This window comes from Phodopus roborovskii, unplaced genomic scaffold (genome assembly GCF_943737965.1).
Source record: "Phodopus roborovskii unplaced genomic scaffold, PHOROB, whole genome shotgun sequence".
Classification (NCBI taxonomy): Eukaryota; Metazoa; Chordata; class Mammalia; order Rodentia; family Cricetidae; genus Phodopus; species Phodopus roborovskii.
Genome location: NW_026126514.1, coordinates 13,472,106 through 13,488,741, shown reverse-complemented (window position 1 = coordinate 13,488,741; position 16,636 = coordinate 13,472,106).

Here is a 16,636-nt window from a genome sequence, read left to right as displayed (position 1 = left end):
ATTTTTATTATCCACTAATTAGTTGAAAGACACTTTGGTAGGTAGCCTTTACAAAGTTCTCTTTCTTAAAGTTTCTGGAATGACAGTTTTCTAAGAAAAATTTTTCTGTTAAGGTAATTGAGAAACTCATTTGGATTTAACTCTGTATGTAAGCATGTGTGCACATGTGTGTGTGTGTGTTGGCACATGTGTGCATACATGTGTGTATATGTTCATGTTCATATGTATACAGGTATGTATGTATAAGCAAGTGTGTGTGTGTGTGTGTGTGTGTGTGTGTGTGTGTATAGAGACCACAGGATAACATCTGGTACTGTTCCTTGAGTGCCATGTGCATTTTCTTTTTGAGACTGGGTGTCTCACTGTCCTGGAACTTACTAAGTGGACTAGGCTGGCTGTCCAGAAAACCCCAGGAACCACCTGTCTCAGCCTTCCTGGTGCAGAGATAATAAATTTGTACCATCAAACCTGGCTCTTTTTTTTTTTTTTTAAGAACTTGGGTTTTGAAGATTACATTGTGATCTTTTGGGCAGGTTACAATGTCATGTCTCCACCAATGGTCAGAGCTAAGACTCCTCCCATTTTCTCACTCAGTAACCCTACTCCTACATGTTCAGCTCTTAGTTTTCCAAGTTGCTGACTCCAAGGGAGGGAGGGATCTATCCTTGATGACCCTCTATCCTGCTAATATCTGACTAGCAACCTACCTGAGACAGGAAAGGTGAATCTTTTCACAGGGCTCTATACTGCTGCATTTCACATGATTATGGTACTCAATTAGTTGATAGAGGACAAGGTATATGTACTCTTAAAAAAAATCTATGAGTACAACATGAGATACAGAGTTTGAGCTATCTATGTATAGAATATTAGTGTTATGTGCATAAAAATATAATAACATGAGACTCAACCTTAGCCCTCATAGGAGAAGGGAACATGTCAAGAAAATACTGTGATAGTAAAGTATTCAAGAGGGACACTGACAGGATGTCTCAGTGGATAAAACACTCTCCACTGAAACCCTGATGACCGGAGTTCAATCTTGGAAGCCACATAAAGATGGAAGGGGGGATCCCAAACCACACAATTGTCCTCTGACCTCCACATGTGTGCTACAGCATGTGTTCAACCTTCCACCACACATACAATAATAACAATTAAGAGCACTATCTGAGAGAAATACATGGGCCTTTAACTACACCATCCATGTAGTTTATTTTTAGGAGAGGAAAAGGTAGATTACCTTGGAAACAGAAGGATTAAAGAACAAGAGAAACTTCAGTACATTCTAATGCATATGAAGGTGAAGAAAAGCCAAATAAGAAAACAAACCAGGAGTCACAGCTTTCATTCTGTTTGTGTAGCAACCACCTTAACTGGGAACCCCATAAGACAAGCAGTTGGAGTCATTCATTAATGCTTTCCTAATTATTTTGGCTTTCATAATGTCTCTGGGGAGTTTAAATTGCAAAAAAAAAAAAAAGAAAAAAATCCAATATTCCTCCCCAGTGGCTACCCACCCAAATACTTTCACCCCAACCTTCCTTTGAGCAGTCATGTTCAATCAGCTCTGACAGGTATTGATGATGTATGATGAACTATAGCTAACTCCTTTTCTTTCATTTTTTTTTTTTTACAAGCAAATAAATAATTTTGTGGCTCATTAGGCCGATCATTTCTCCGATCTGTTCGACCTTTGCTGTACTTTTTGATCAGCTGGTTTTCTCAGATTCATTTTTTCCTTGCAAAGCTTGAGCAATCAAATGAATTGCTAGACCTGTCAATCTGATGTCATGACCTGTTAAAGTAGAATTCATCAGAAGAATTTCATTATGTTTTTGTTAGAACAGTTGTCAGAAATCTTTCCCTGCTGCTCACTGGTCCCACTGACTGACACATGACTGATATAAACATGGAGGAAGTGAGGCATTTATTAAGAGTTTCAAGTTGAGACTTCAGCAGAGTAAAACACTTCCTGTACATAATATCCTTTGGAGAAAAAAATTTTCAGTAGTCAGAGGTAGATGATTAAACTTGGGGATCTTGTACATTAGAAAGATTAGCAGTAGTGGGAGAGTCTTCTGTTTGACACTAACTGTGTTTGGGAAGTTGCGAGAATCAGGGAAGCCTTAGGTTCAAAATAGAAAGCAGCATTTGCAAAGGGTTATTTTTAGTATAATCTCTGTTTTCATGTCGAGGTGCTCACTGAAACAATTAACCTGCAAAAGTCATCATGGGCAGTACTCAGGGAAGGGAGAAGACAACTTTCCCTCTCTCCCTCCCTCTCTTCCATCCTTTCTTCCTTTCTTTTTTTCTCTTTCTTTTGTTTTTCAAGACACAGTTTCTTTGTGGGATGGTCCTGGCTGTTCTGGAACTTGCTTTGTAGACCAGGCTGAGATCTGCCTACCTCTGCCTCTCAAGTGCTGGGATTAAAGGCATGTACTGCCACTTTCTGGCTGCGTGATTATTTCTTAATGAAATCATTTGAAGTGAAGAGATCCACCTTTAATCTGGGCTACACTTTCTGCTGGAAGTCTATAAAAAGGACACAGAAGAAGGAAGATTGCTCTTGCTCTTTGCCTGCTTACTCTGACTCTCACTAGCTAGTTCATTCCTTCACTGGCATTAGAATGTACTTTTTCAGGATGTTTGTGTATACTGAGGACCAGCTGAAACATCTAGACTTGTGGACTGGGCAACTATGGGATTCTTGGACCTTTATGTTGGTAGATAGCCATTGTTGGACTAGCTTGGCCACAGCCTGTAAGACAATCTAATAAACGACCTTTCTACATATATTTATAGGTTTATTCTATGACTTCTGTTACTCTAGAGAATACTGACTAATACAGGTTCTGGTACCAGAAGTGGTTCTAGATCAAGAGAAGTATAATAATGAATCTTTTAAATATTTGGAATAGACTCTCCAATTCTCCATCACTTGTTTTTACTGAAAGCCTCTCCTGTGAGCTTGGAGAGTGCTGAAAGCCTATGGTGTGAATGATTTTACAAATTTAAGGAAAAATTCATTTGATGATCTTGATACACTAATTATTATGTGTTATTATATATATATATAGGCTTTTTCATGCTGACCTGGGCCCAGAGTTGCACCAGCCCCACATAACACACAGAGACTCTGCATTTGATATAATGCTGTTGGCCAGGTACTAATTTTTTATCGGCTAGCTCTGTCTTAATGATTAACCCATTTCTATTTTTTTTAAATTTTTAAAATTTATTTTATATAACAAAGTCCATTTAAATGAAAACAAACATTTATAGACAATATTTGGGAATTTGGGCGTTGTTCTTTCCAAACTACTTCCTGCTGGTAAGGGGCACTGTCATGGGGGATTCGAAGAAGATTCAGAAATCCTGGCTTGTAGTCTGTCAGGCTGCTTTGTCCAGCTGTTTTGAACGTAGGATCACCTCCTACTCTGTTTCAGGCTGTCTGGCTTGATCAAACCACATTAGTCTGGAAGGAATCCACATCTTTTCATTTTCTGTGGAAACAAAAATAGAAATCCCTTTCCTCAGTAACTTGTCCTTGAACTTAAATTTTGGAGTCAAAGCATTTTTTTAAAATTTAATTTATTATTTTACATGTTGATCCCAGTTCCCTCTCCCTCCCTCCCTCCCTTCCAACCTCCCTCACTCCCTCCCTTCCTCCTCCCTCCTTCCTTCCCTTTTACCCTCTCTGCCCTCTCACTTGCACTCTAACCACCCTCCCCTCCCATCCTCCCACCCCAATTCCATATGTAGGGGAATGACATCCAGTTGGGGTCATGTAGGTCTGATAGGTCATGTGAAGTAGGGACTAGGGCTTCTCTCCTGTCTCTAGATTAAGGCAGTTATCCCTCCATGGGGGATGTGTTCACAAAGTCCTTTTGTGCACCAGGAATACATCCTGGCTCCACTGTCTGAGGTCCCTTAGACTGCTCAGTCCTTCTGTCTGAGACCCATATTCAGGGGGGCCTGAGTCAGTCCCATGCTGGCTTCCCAGCTATCATTCTGGTGGCCTGTTAGCTCCTCCTTGTTCAGGTAAGCTGTCTGTATGTGTTTCTGCAGCCTGGTCTTGTCCTCCCCCTCTGCATCTGAGTTCTACTTTGACTCAGTGTTTATGTATGGGTGTTTGCTTCTGTTTCCAACAGGCATTAGTTGAGGACTCCATGGATAAGTTAGTTGTTGATCTCACTCTCCGGGAAGGGCATTTATGATAGCCTTTCCACAGAAGCTCAAATTGTTAGTTGGGAACAGTCTTGTAGTTCTCTAGACCTTTCTTTGTGTTTAATTTTATCTTCAAACAAATATTGGCTCCCTATTTTATGTTCTTTCTCTCTCTCTCTCTCTCTCTCTCTCTCTCTCTCTCTCTCTCTCTCTCTCTCTCTCTCTCTCCTGTCCTCTATTCCTAACCAGGTTCAATCTTCCTGGTCGCACATGTTTTCCTTTCCTCCCCCTCGTTTTCTCCTACTTCTCTCTCCATTCGCTGCCCCCCCCCCACTTCACCTGAGCTCTGGGGGACTTGTCCATTACCAGTTCTGTGAGGGACTTTATATGAATATCTTAGAATACACCTTGTATCCTAGTTCCTCTGGTGGTGTGAATTATAGGCTGGTGATTCTTTGATCTAGGTCTAATATCCATATATGAGTGAGTACATACTGTGTTCCTCTTTTTGTGACTGGGTTACTTCATCCAGGATGGTTTCTTCAAGTGCCATCCACTTGCCTGCGAATTTCAAGATACCATTATTTTTTTTTCTGCTGAGTAGTACTTGATTGTGTAGATGTGCCACATCTTCTTTATCCATTCTTCAATTGAGGGGCATCTAGGTTGCTTCCAGGTTCTTGCTGTTACAAATATTACAAATATTGCTGCTATGAACGTAGTTGAACAGATGTCTTTGTTGCATGGATGTGAATTCTTTGGGTATATGCCTCAGAGGGGGATTGCCGGGTCCTGTGGTAAACTAATTCCCATTTTCCTGAGGAATCGCCATACTGAACTCCAAAATGGCTGTATGAGTTTGCACTCCCACCAGCAGTGGGAGAGTGTTCTACTTTTTCCACATCCTCTCCAACATGAGTCATCATTGGTGTTTCTAATTTTAGTCATTCTGGCAGGAGTAAGATGGTATCTCAAAGTTGTTTTGATTTGCATTTCCCTGATAGCTAGGGAATGTGGAGCATTTTCTTAAGTGTCTTTCAGCCTTTTTGATTTCCTCTATTGAGAATTCTTTCTTCAGTTCTGTACCCCATTTTTTAATAGGGTTATTTGGTGTTGTGTTGATTAGTTTCTTGAGTTCTTTGTATATTTTGGAGATCAGCCCTTTGTCGGATATAGGATTGGTGAAAATCGTTTCCCAGTCTGTGGGCTGCCGTTTGGTCTTGTCCACTGTGTCCTTTGCCTTACAGAAGCTTCTAAGTTTGAAGAGGTCCCATTTATTAATTGTTGCTCTCAGTGTCTGTGCCCCTGGAGTTATGTTCAAGAAGCGGTCTCCTATACCAATTTGTTCAAGGGTATCTCCTACTTTCTCTTCTAAGAGGTTCAATGTGGCTCGATTGATGTTGAGGTCTTTGATCCATTTGCACTTGAGATTTGTGCATGGCGACAGACATGGGTCTATCTGCAGTCTTCCTAACACCAGCATCCAATTGTGCCAGCACCATTTGTTGAAGATGCTGTCCTTGCCCCATTGTATAATTTTTGCTGTTTTGTCGAAAATCAGGTGTTCATAGGTGTGTGGGTTAATATCAGGATTTTCAATTCGATTCCATTGGTCTACCTGTCTATTTTTATGCCAATACCAGGCTGTTTTCAGAACTATAGCTCTGTAGTAGAGCTTAAAGTCAGGAATGGTGATGCCTCCTGAAGTTCTTTTATTGTATAGGGTTGTTTTGGCTATCCTGGGTCTTTTGTTTTTCCATATAAAGTTGATTATTATCCTTTCAAGGTCGGTGAAGAATTGTGGTGGGATTTTAATGGGGATTGCATTGAATCTGTAGATTGCTTTTGGCAAGATTGCCATTTTTACTATGTTTATCCTACCTATCCAAGAGCATGGGAGATCTTTCCATTTTCTGATATCTTCTCTAATTTCTTTCTTTAGAGCCACAAAGTTCTTATTATATAGGTCTTTTACTTGTTTGGTAAGCATTACACCAAGATACTTTATGTTGCTTGTGGCTATTGTAAAGGGTGATGTTTCTCTGATTTCTTTCTCTGTCTCTTTTTCATCTGAAAAATGTAGGGCTACTGATTTTTTTTGAGTTTATCTTGTATCTTGCTAGTTTGCTGAAGGTGTTTATCAGCTGTAAGAGTTCCCTGGTAGAGTTTATTGGGTTGCTCAGGTGAAGTGGGGGGGGCAGTGAATGGAGAGAGAAGTAGGAGAAAATGAGGGGGAGGAAAAGAAAACATGTGCGACCAGGAAGATTGAGCCTGGTTAGGGATAGAAGATAGGAAAGAGAGAGAGAGACAGAGACAGAGAGAGAGAGAACATAAAAGAGGGAGCCAATATTGGTTTGAAGATAAAATTGAACACAAAGAAAGGTCTAGAGAAGTACAAGACTGCTCCCAACCAACAATCTCAGCTTCCGTTGGAAAGGCTATCATAAATGCCCTTCCCGGAGAGTAAGATCAACAACAAACTTCTCCATGGAGCCCTCAACTAATGCCTGTTGAAAACAGGATCAAACACCCATACATAAACACTGAGTCGAACTAGAACCCAGATGCAGATGGAGAGGACAAGACCATGCGGCAGAAACACATAGAGACAGCTTACTTGAACAAGGAGGAGCTAAGGGCCACTAGACTGATAGTTGGGAAGCCAGCAGGGGACTGACTCAGGCCCCCCGAATATGGGTCTCAGCCAGAAGGACTGAGTAGTCTAAGAGACCTCAGACAGTGGAGCCAGGATGTATCCCTGGTGCACAAAAGGACTTTGTGAACACATCCCCCATGGAGGGATAACTGCCTTAATCTAGAGACAGTAGAGATGCCCTAGTCCCTACTTCACAGGTCCTGTCAGATCTACATGACCCCAACTGGATGGCATTCCCCTACATATGGAATTGTGGTGGGGGGATAGGAGGGGAGGGTGTTTAGAGTGCATGTAAGAGGGCACAGAGGGTAAAAGGGAGGGAAGGAGGGAGGGATGGGGGGAGGGAGGGAGGGGGAACTGGGATTGACACGTAAAATAATAAATTAAATTAAAAAATGCTTTGACTCCAAAAATTAATTTGAAGGACAAGTTTCTGGGGAAAAGGATTTCTGTTTTTGTTTCCACAGAAAATGAAAAGATGTGGATTCCTTCCAGACTAATGTGGTTTGATCACGCCAGACTGCCTGAAACATAGTACAAGATGATCCTACATTCAAAACAGCTAGACAAAACAGCCCTACAGACTACAGCCAGGATATCTGAATCTTCTTCGAATCCCCCATGACAGTGCCCCTTACCAGCAGGAAGTAGTTTTGAAAGAACGATGCCCAAATTCCCAAATATTGTCTATAAATGTTTGTTTTCATTTAATTGGACTTTGTTATATAAAATTAAATAAATAAAAAAAAATCTCCAGAAAGGAAAAAAAAAAAAAAAAAGTTCGGGTATGTTGTATCCTCATTCTCGTTGAATATTAGAAAGTCCTTAATTTCTTTCTTTATTTCTTCTTTGACCCAGGAGTGGTGCAATTGAACATTGTTCAGTTTCCATGAGTTTGCAGGTTTTCTGCTATTTGTGTTGTTGTTGAATTCCAATTTTAAAGCATGGTCGTCTGTTAAGATACAGGTACTCATAGTGGTCCCGCAGAGATAGGCGGATCTCTGGGAGGGACCCGGGACTCCAGCAGAGGACTGGAGGTGGGGTCAAAGACCAAGCAGTTGGAAATTACGGGTGGTCCGAGTGGATAGTCAGGTCTCCTTTGTTCAGAGTTGCTGGGAGAAGTCTCCGAAGTAGGGTGGAGCCAACAGGCTCCATCGTCTGTCCCAGTGCTCAACCAGAGCGGCAGGACCGTAGGTAGGGTAGGGCACAGTGTAGGGGTGGTAGGCTCGTGGTGGGGATGGGTGGGGGTGTATCAGAGCTCCAAGGGTGCTCTAGATGGGGGTAGGAGACAGGAGCAGCAGGATCAGGGGCCAACCCAGGGAGTTTGGGCGGGGGGGGGGGGAGGTTGTAGGGGACAGGCAGCCCCGATTGGGCCCAGACTCACCTCTGGCCAATAGCTGGTGGAAGAGGACAAGGGCTGAGCTGGAACTTGGGAAAGTTTTGCAGGATAGTGGGATCTCACTGGAAACTGGAACTCTCCAGCTGAGGCCTCTTTCTTTAGCAGAGGCCCGGATTTGGGGGTCAAGGATCTTGCCTGAAGGACCTGCAGAGATAGGCGGATATCTGGGAATGGCCCCGGACTCCAGCAGAGGACTGGAGGTGGGGGTCAGAGACCAAGCAGGTGGAAATTACGGGTGGTCCCGCGTGGATAGTCAGTTCTCCTTTGTTCAGATTTGCTTGGAGAAGTCTCCGAAGTAGGGTGGACTATTGGCTCCACCCTCTGTTCCAGTGCTCAACCAGTGGGTATGGTAGGGCACAGAGTGGGGGGGGGTAGGCTCGCGGTGGGGATGGGTGGGGGTATATCAGAGCTCCAAGGGTGCTCTCGATGGGGACAGGAGACAGGAGCAGTAGGATCAGGGGCCAACCCAGGGAGTCGATTTTTTTTTTTGTTTTTCCATATGAAATTGAGTATTGACCTTTCTGGGAGCCTACTCCAAGGAGTGATCTGGATTACCTGAAATGGGGAGTGTGGTGGGTTAAGACAAAGAAGACAAAAACAAGACAGAGTTGGGAGTACTGTTGGTGGATGCCTTTAAGCATGCTGAACAGCTATGAGTCTTATTTCAGAACCTGCTTATTTACAGAGTAAAGACAGAAGACAGAACAAAGCACATCATAGTCAGCTAACTACTTCCTTATCCTGTCCTTGAGTCAAGGTATTGGCAGTCTCTTGCTATCTCTTCACAGGCCTTGGGCTAACAGCAAGCAGTTTCACTTTCTTTCTTGATATACCTACAGCTGTGTTTTTCTGAAGAGCTGATTCAGAACTTTCATTGCTCTCAAGGAGATTGGAGCAAGCAAGCTGAATTTATAAGTCAGAATAGACTCCAGATGGAAACTGAGTCACTTGTGGGCTCCCATTCCTTTCATGCTCTGTGAAAATTGTGCTGGGATTTGATGGGTACTACATTGAATCTGTAGATTGCTTTTGGTAGGATTGCCATTTTTGCCATGTTAATCCTACCTATCCAAGAGTATGGGAAATCTTTCCATTTTCTCATGTCTCCTTTAATTTCTTTCTTCAAAGACTTAAAATTGTTGTCATACAAGTCTTTCACTTGTTTGTTTAGAGTTACCCCAAGATATTTTATGCTATATGTTGCTATTGTAAAAGGTGATGTTTCTCTGATTTTTTCTTAGACCGTTTATTATCTGCATATAGGCAGGCTATTGAGTTTTTGTTAATTTTGTATCCTGCTACATTACTGAAGGTGTTTATCAGTTGTAGTAGAATTTTTGGGGTCATATATGTATACTATCATATCATCAGCAAATAGCAAAAATTTGTTTTCTTTTCCAATTTGTATGCCCCTGATCTCCTTTTGTTGTCTTACTACTCTAGCTAGAAGTTCAAGTACTATACTGAATAGATATGGAGAGAGTGGACAGCCTTCTCTTGTTCTTGAAGAGATCAGTAGTTTTAAAATTACAAATATGTAATTCCAAAGACTTCATTCAATGGTGGAGACTAAGGTAGTAGGATTCATTGTGAGCCATCTTCTATTACCTAGTAAGACCCTATCTAAAAAAACTCAGAAAAGACATCAGGTTTTGGTGGATAAATAAAATATTAGTCTGCACTTCTTTGGAGTAAATCAATCTTTAGAATTGAGGGAGTCAAGGATGAATGAAAAAGAAACTAGATTTATTTTTTAATGGCAGAATTAGCAATTTTATTATATAGGAATCCTTCCCATTATTACACATTGCATAATACATACATACATACATCATAATGTACAACATGGAAAAGGATAGTGAGAAGCAACAATAGTATGATTTGCCTTCTTAAATCTTGATTGCAAACAGTACAATCCTTTGTCTTCAGAAGGTAGGCTTAGATTGCAATAACAATGTCAATAGGAGTTCCTTGGTAACTACCTACAATGCTTTAAAAAATGGGAAATCAAAACTGTCTGGAAGTTTTTCTTGAAGAGAAATGGCCCGCATTGCTCTGCATTACTCATTTTGCCTTGCAGTCACTCGGTAGTGCAATTTCATGTCTGTCCTGATTTCATTGCCATCACTCCTTACTAAGAGAAGACAACTCCTGGGAAATGAAAAATTTCAAGTTGTCTTTAAACAGACTTCTGTTGACCTAGATACCACTGGTTTCAGTCAATCAGATACCCCTGTCTGTTTGTACAAATTCTCCATCTCATGGCTACTAAAGCATATCATCTGTTATTTAACAATATAGGTCATTATAAACACTGTTGGTAGTGGGTGACATCAGAATAAATTATATTTAAACACTTCTATTCACCGAAATTCATTAAGTGTTGCATTTAGGGAATTAGCAGTACAATTCCTCTCCGTGCTAGTTACAGTTTGTGTCCCCTGCAGGAGCAACACTGAATAAAATCTTCCAAATCATTTCAAGATAAAATTGCTCATGATGAGGAGTAAATTTGCACTGAGCAAATTCCAGAAAATGCTTAAAAAATTTCTTGCAAAGCTCCCCTGTCTATACGTGTTTGACTTGGTGTAGCTTTTTTTTTTCCTTCTAATTGTTAAGTGTTAACTCAACCTGGTAGTGATAGAAACTTAACATATAAAGACATGTAAAGGGCAGTATTTTCTCCAACTCTAAATGGCCTTGGTAAGTTATTGGCTCCTTGAACTCCTTGCAACGTACCGCATATATTCAGCCTCCATTTGTGTCTTAATTTGCATTATTTAGACCAGGTTTACGCTTGGTGCTTCTGTATACTTGTTAGTAGTGTCCTCTTTTACTTTGCAAATTTGTTCATGGTTGACTGATAAATTATATGGTCTTTGAAACTGTAGTAAATCTTGTTGATAAAGTCATTTGTCTTTTTAAAAAGGACATATTCTTAGATAATTTCAGCAATGACTGGGTGTAAAAATAGTGGATTAGCACTTGATCAAGGACATGTTTTGAGCCATTGGAAATATCACTTCCTCCCTCCAAATCCTAAGAGCCTATTCAAACCTATTGTCATGAATTTTGGGTTTTCACACACTTGACATTTGCAGACACTTGACAAGCGAGAAATGGCAGTTTTGGTGAGACACACATATGAATCTGGCTGCTTTGAGTTGTTGTGTCACACCACATTTCAGTGTTGTTATTCTTCAAATCTCCTAAGAAAAGCAAAACAAAAGGAGATGATTCTTTTTAAATAAATTGCCTTAGGGCTGGAGAGATGGCTCAGCCACTAAAGGCTAAAGGCCAGGCTTACAACCAAAAATGTAAGAATTTGTCTCTAGTTCCACTATTAAACTGACATTAATAGGATTTGATACTGGAGAGGTTTTCTTTTCTCTTCTTTTTTTCTTTTTCTTTTTTGTATGTGTTAGATTCTCAGTGTCTCAATGAGTATTTTCTTCCTTGAAAGACATCTGTTTACGGTGTGCTTATGGGTCATGAAATATCTAAGTTTTAAGTTGTGTGGAGTCAAGAACTATGGAGGGTTTGAGATAACTTTACTTAGATTTTTTTTTATGCATATAGAGTATTTTTTATTTAATTTTATATAACAGAGTCCAATTAAATGAAAACAAACATTTATACACAATATTTGGGAATTTGGGCGTCGTTCTTTCCAAACTACTTCCTGCTGGTAAGGGGCGCTGTCTTGGGGGATTCGAAGAAGATTCAGATATCCTAGCTGTAGTCTGTAGGGCTGTTTTGTCCAGCTGTTTGGAATGTAGGATCAGCTTGTACTCTGTTTCAGGCGGTCTGGTGTGATCAAACCACATTAGTCTGGAAGGAATCCACATCTTTTCATTTTCTGTGGAAACAAAAATAGAAATACTTTTCCCCAGTAACTTGTTCTTCAACTTAAATTTTGGAGTCAAAGCGGTTTTTTTTTTTTTTTTTTTTTTATTATTATTATTTTACATGTCGATCCCAGTTCCCTCTCCCTCCCTCCCTCCCTCCCCCCAAGTCCTCCCTCCCTCCTTCCCTCCCTTTTGCCCTCTCTACCCTCTCCCATGCACTCTAAACACCCTCCCCTCCCAACCCCCCACCACAATACAATATGTAGGGGAATGCCATCCAGTTGGGGTCATGTAGATCTGACAGGTCCTGTGAAGTAGGGACTAGGGCTTCTCTCCTATCTCTAGAATAAGGCAGTTATCCCTCCATGGGGGATATGTTTGCAAAGTCCTTTTGTGCACCAGGGATACATCCTGGCTCCACTGTCTGAGGTCTCTTAGACTGCTCAGACCTTCTGGCTGAGACCCATATTCAGGGGAGTCCGAGTCAGACCCCTGTTGGCTTCCCAGCTATCAGTCTAGTGGCCCTTAGCTCCTCCTTGTTCAGGTAAGCTGTCTCTATGTACTTCTACCGCATGGTCTTGTCCTCTCCATCTGCTTCTGGGTTCTAGTTTGACTCAGTGTTTATGTATGGGTGTTTGCTCCTGTTTTCAACAGGCATTAGTTGAGGACTCCATGGAGAAGTTAGTTGTTGATCTCACTCTCCGGGAAGGGCATTTATGATAGCCTTTCCACGGAAGCTGAGATTGTTAGTTGGGAGCAGTCTTGTAGTTCCTTCGACCTTTCTTTGTGTTCAACTTTATCTTCAAACCAATATTGGCTCCCTCTTTTATGTTCTCTCTTTCTGTCTCTCTCTCTCTTTCCTATTTTCCATTCCTAACCAGGCTCAATCCTCCTAGTCGCACATGCCTTCCTCTCCTCCCTCTCATTTTCTCCTACTTCTCTCTCCATTAGCTGTCCTCCCCCACTATACCTGAGGTCTGGGGGACTTGTCCCTTCCCAGTTCTGTGAGGGACTTTATATGAATCTCTTAGAATACAACTTGTATCCTAGTTCCTCTGGTGATGTGAATTATAGGCTGGTGATCATTTGATCTAGGTCTAAAATCCATATATGAGTGAGTACATACTGTGTTCCTCTTTTTGTGACTGGGTTACCTCATTCAGGATGGTTTCTTCAAGTGCCATCCACTTGCCTGCGAATTTCAAGATACCATTATTTTTTTCTGCAGAGTAGTATTCCATTGTGTAGATGTGCCACATCTTCTTTATCCATTCTTCAATTGAGGGGCATCTAGGTTGCTTCCAGGTTCTTGCTGTTACAAATAGTGCTGCTATGAACATAGTTGAACAGATGTCTTTGTTGCATTGATGTGAATCCTTTGGGTATATGCCTAAGAGGGGGATTGCCGGGTCCTGTGGTAAACTAATTCCCATTTTCCTGAGGAACCGCCATACTGATCTCCAAAGTGGCTGTATGAGTTTGCACTCCCACCAGCAGTGGAGGAGTGTTCCACTTTCTCCACATCCTCTCCAACATAAGTCATCACTGGTGTTTCTAATTTTAGCCATTCTGGCAGGGGTAAGATGGTATCTCAAAGTTGTTTTGATTTGCATTTCCCTGATAGCTAAGGATGTGGAGCATTTTCTTAAGTGTCTTTCAGCCTTTTTGATTTCCTCCATTGAGAATTCTTTCTTCAGTTCTGTACCCCATTTTTTAATAGGGTTATTTGGTGTTTTGTTGACTAGTTTCTTGAGTTCTTTGTATATTTTGGAGATCAGCCCTTTGTCGGATATAGGATTAGTGAAAATCTTTTCCCAGTCAGTGGGCTGCCGTTTGGTCTTGTCAACTGTGTCCTTTGCCTTACAGAAGCTTCTAAGTTGAAGAGGTCCCATTTATTAATTGTTTCTTTCAGTGTCTGTGCCCCTGGAGTTATGTTCAAGAAGCGGTCTCCTATACCAATTTGTTCAAGGGTACCTCCTACTTTCTCTTCTAAGAGGTTCAATGTGGCTGGATTGATGTTGCGGTCTTTGATCCATTTGGACTTGAGTTTTGTGCATGGCGACAGACATGGGTCTATCTGCAGTCTTCTACACACCCTCATCCAATTGTGCCAGCACCATTTGTTGAAGATGCTGTCTTTGCCCCATTGTATAATTTTAGCTGTTTTGTCGAAAATCAGGTGTTCATAGGTGCGTGGATTAATATCAGGATTTTCAATTCGATTCCATTGGTCTACCTGTCTATTTTTATGCCAATACCAGGCTGTTTTCAGAACTATAGCTCTGTAGTAGAGCTTAAAGTCAGGAATGGTGATGCCTCCTGATGTTCTTTTATTGTATAGGGTTGTTTTGGCTATCCTGGGTCTTTTGTTTTTCCATATAAAGTTGATTATTATCCTTTCAAGGTCGGTGAAGAATTGTGGTGGGATTTTAATGGGGATTGCATTGAATCTGTAGATTGCTTTTGGTAAGATTGCCATTTTTACTATGTTTATCCTACCTATCCAAGAGCATGGGAGGTCTTTCCATTTTCTGGTATCTTCTTTAATTTCTTTCTTTAGAGTCACAAAGTTCTTATTATATAGATCTTTTACTTGTTTGGTAAGCGTTACACCAAGATACTTTATGTTGCTTGTGGCTATTGTAAAGGGTGATGTTTCTCTGATTTCTTTCTCTGCCTCTTTGTCGTCTGAAAAAAATAGGGCTACTGATTTTTTTGAGTTTATCTTGTATCCTGCTAGTTTGCTGAAGGTGTTTATCAGCTGTAGGAGTTCCCTGGTAGAGTTTATTGGGTCGCTTATGTAAACTATCATATCATCTGCAAATAGAGACAGTTTGACTTCTTCCTTTCCAATTTGGATGCCCTTGATCTCCTTTTTGTTGTCTTATAGCATTAGCTAGAACTTCTAGTACGATATTGAAGAGATATGGAGAGAGAGGACAGCCTTGTCTTGTTCCTGATTTTAGAGGAATTGGCTTAAGTTTCTCTCCATTCAGTTTGATGTTGGCAGTTGGTTTGCTGTATATTGCTCTTATTATGTTTAGGTATGTTCCTGTTATCCCTGACCTCTCTAATACCTTTATCATGAAAGGGTGTTGAATTTTATTGAAGGCTTTTTCTGCATCTAGGGAGATAATCATATGGTTTTTCTTTTTCAGTTTGTTTATATGGTGGATCACGTTGGTAGATTTTCATATGTTAAACCATCCCTGCAATCCAGGTATGAAGCCTACTTGATCATGGTGGATGATTTCTCTGATGTATTTTTGAATTCGGTTTGCCATTATTTTATTGAGTATTTTTGCATCTATGTTCATCAGGGATATTGGTCTGTAGTTTTCTTTCTTAGTTGTGTCTTTGTGAGGTTTGGGTACCAAAGTTATTGTGGCCTCATAAAAAGAGATTGGCAATAAACCTTCTGTTTCTATCTTGTGGAACAGTTTGAGGAGTAGTGGTATTAGTTCTTCCTTGAATGTCTGGTAGAATTCTGCACTGAATCCATCTGGCCCTGGACTTTTTTTTCATTGGAAGGCTTTCGATGACTGCTTCTATTTCATTTCGGGTTATAGGTCTATTTAAGTTGTTTGTCTGTTCTTGATTTAATTTTGGTAAGTGATAGTTATCCAGAAACTTGTCCATTTCCTTTGAATTTTCAATTTTTGTGGAATACAGATTTTCGAAGTATGACCTGAAAATTGTCTGGATTTCCTCTGTGTCTGTTGTTATGTTCCCCATTTCGTTTCTGATTTTGTTAATTTGCATGTTCTGTCTCTGCTTTTTCGTTAATTTGGATAAAGGTTTATCAATCTTGTTGATTTTCTCAAAAAACCAACTCTTTGTTGCATTGATTTTTTGTATTGTTTTCCTGGTTTCTATTTTGTTGATTTCAGCCCTCAAGTTGATTATTTCCTGGCGTCTGCTCCTGCGGGTGAATTCGCTTCTCTCTGTTCTAAGGTTTTCAGTTGCGCTGTTAATTCATTTATGTGACTATCCTCTGTTTTCTTCATATGGGCACTTAGTGCAATGAACTTTCCTCGTAGCACTGCTTTCAAGGTGTCCCATAAGTTCGGGTATGTTGTATCCTCATTCTCGTTGAATATTAGAAAGTCTTTAATTTCTTTCTTTATTTCTTCTTTGACCCAGGAGTGGTGCAATTGCACATTGTTAAGTTTCCATGAGTTTGCAGGTTTTCTGCTATTTGTATTGTTGTTGAATTCCAATTTTAAAGCATGGTGGTCCGATAAGATACAGGGGACTATTTCTATTCTCTTGTATCTGTTGAGGTTTGTTATGTCTCCTAGTATGTGGTCGATTTTAGAGAAGGTTCCATGTGGAGCAGAGAAGAAGGTATATTCTTTTGTCTTTGGATGGAATGTTCTATAGATGTCTGTTAGCCCCAGTTGAGACATAACTTCTGTTAATTCTTTTGTTTCTTTGTTGAGTTTCTGATTTGTGGTCCTGTCTAGTGTTGAGAGTGGTGTATTGAAGTCTCCCACTATAAGTGTGTGAGGTTTTATATGAGCTTTGAGTTTTAGTAGTGTTTCTTTTACGAATGTGGGTGGC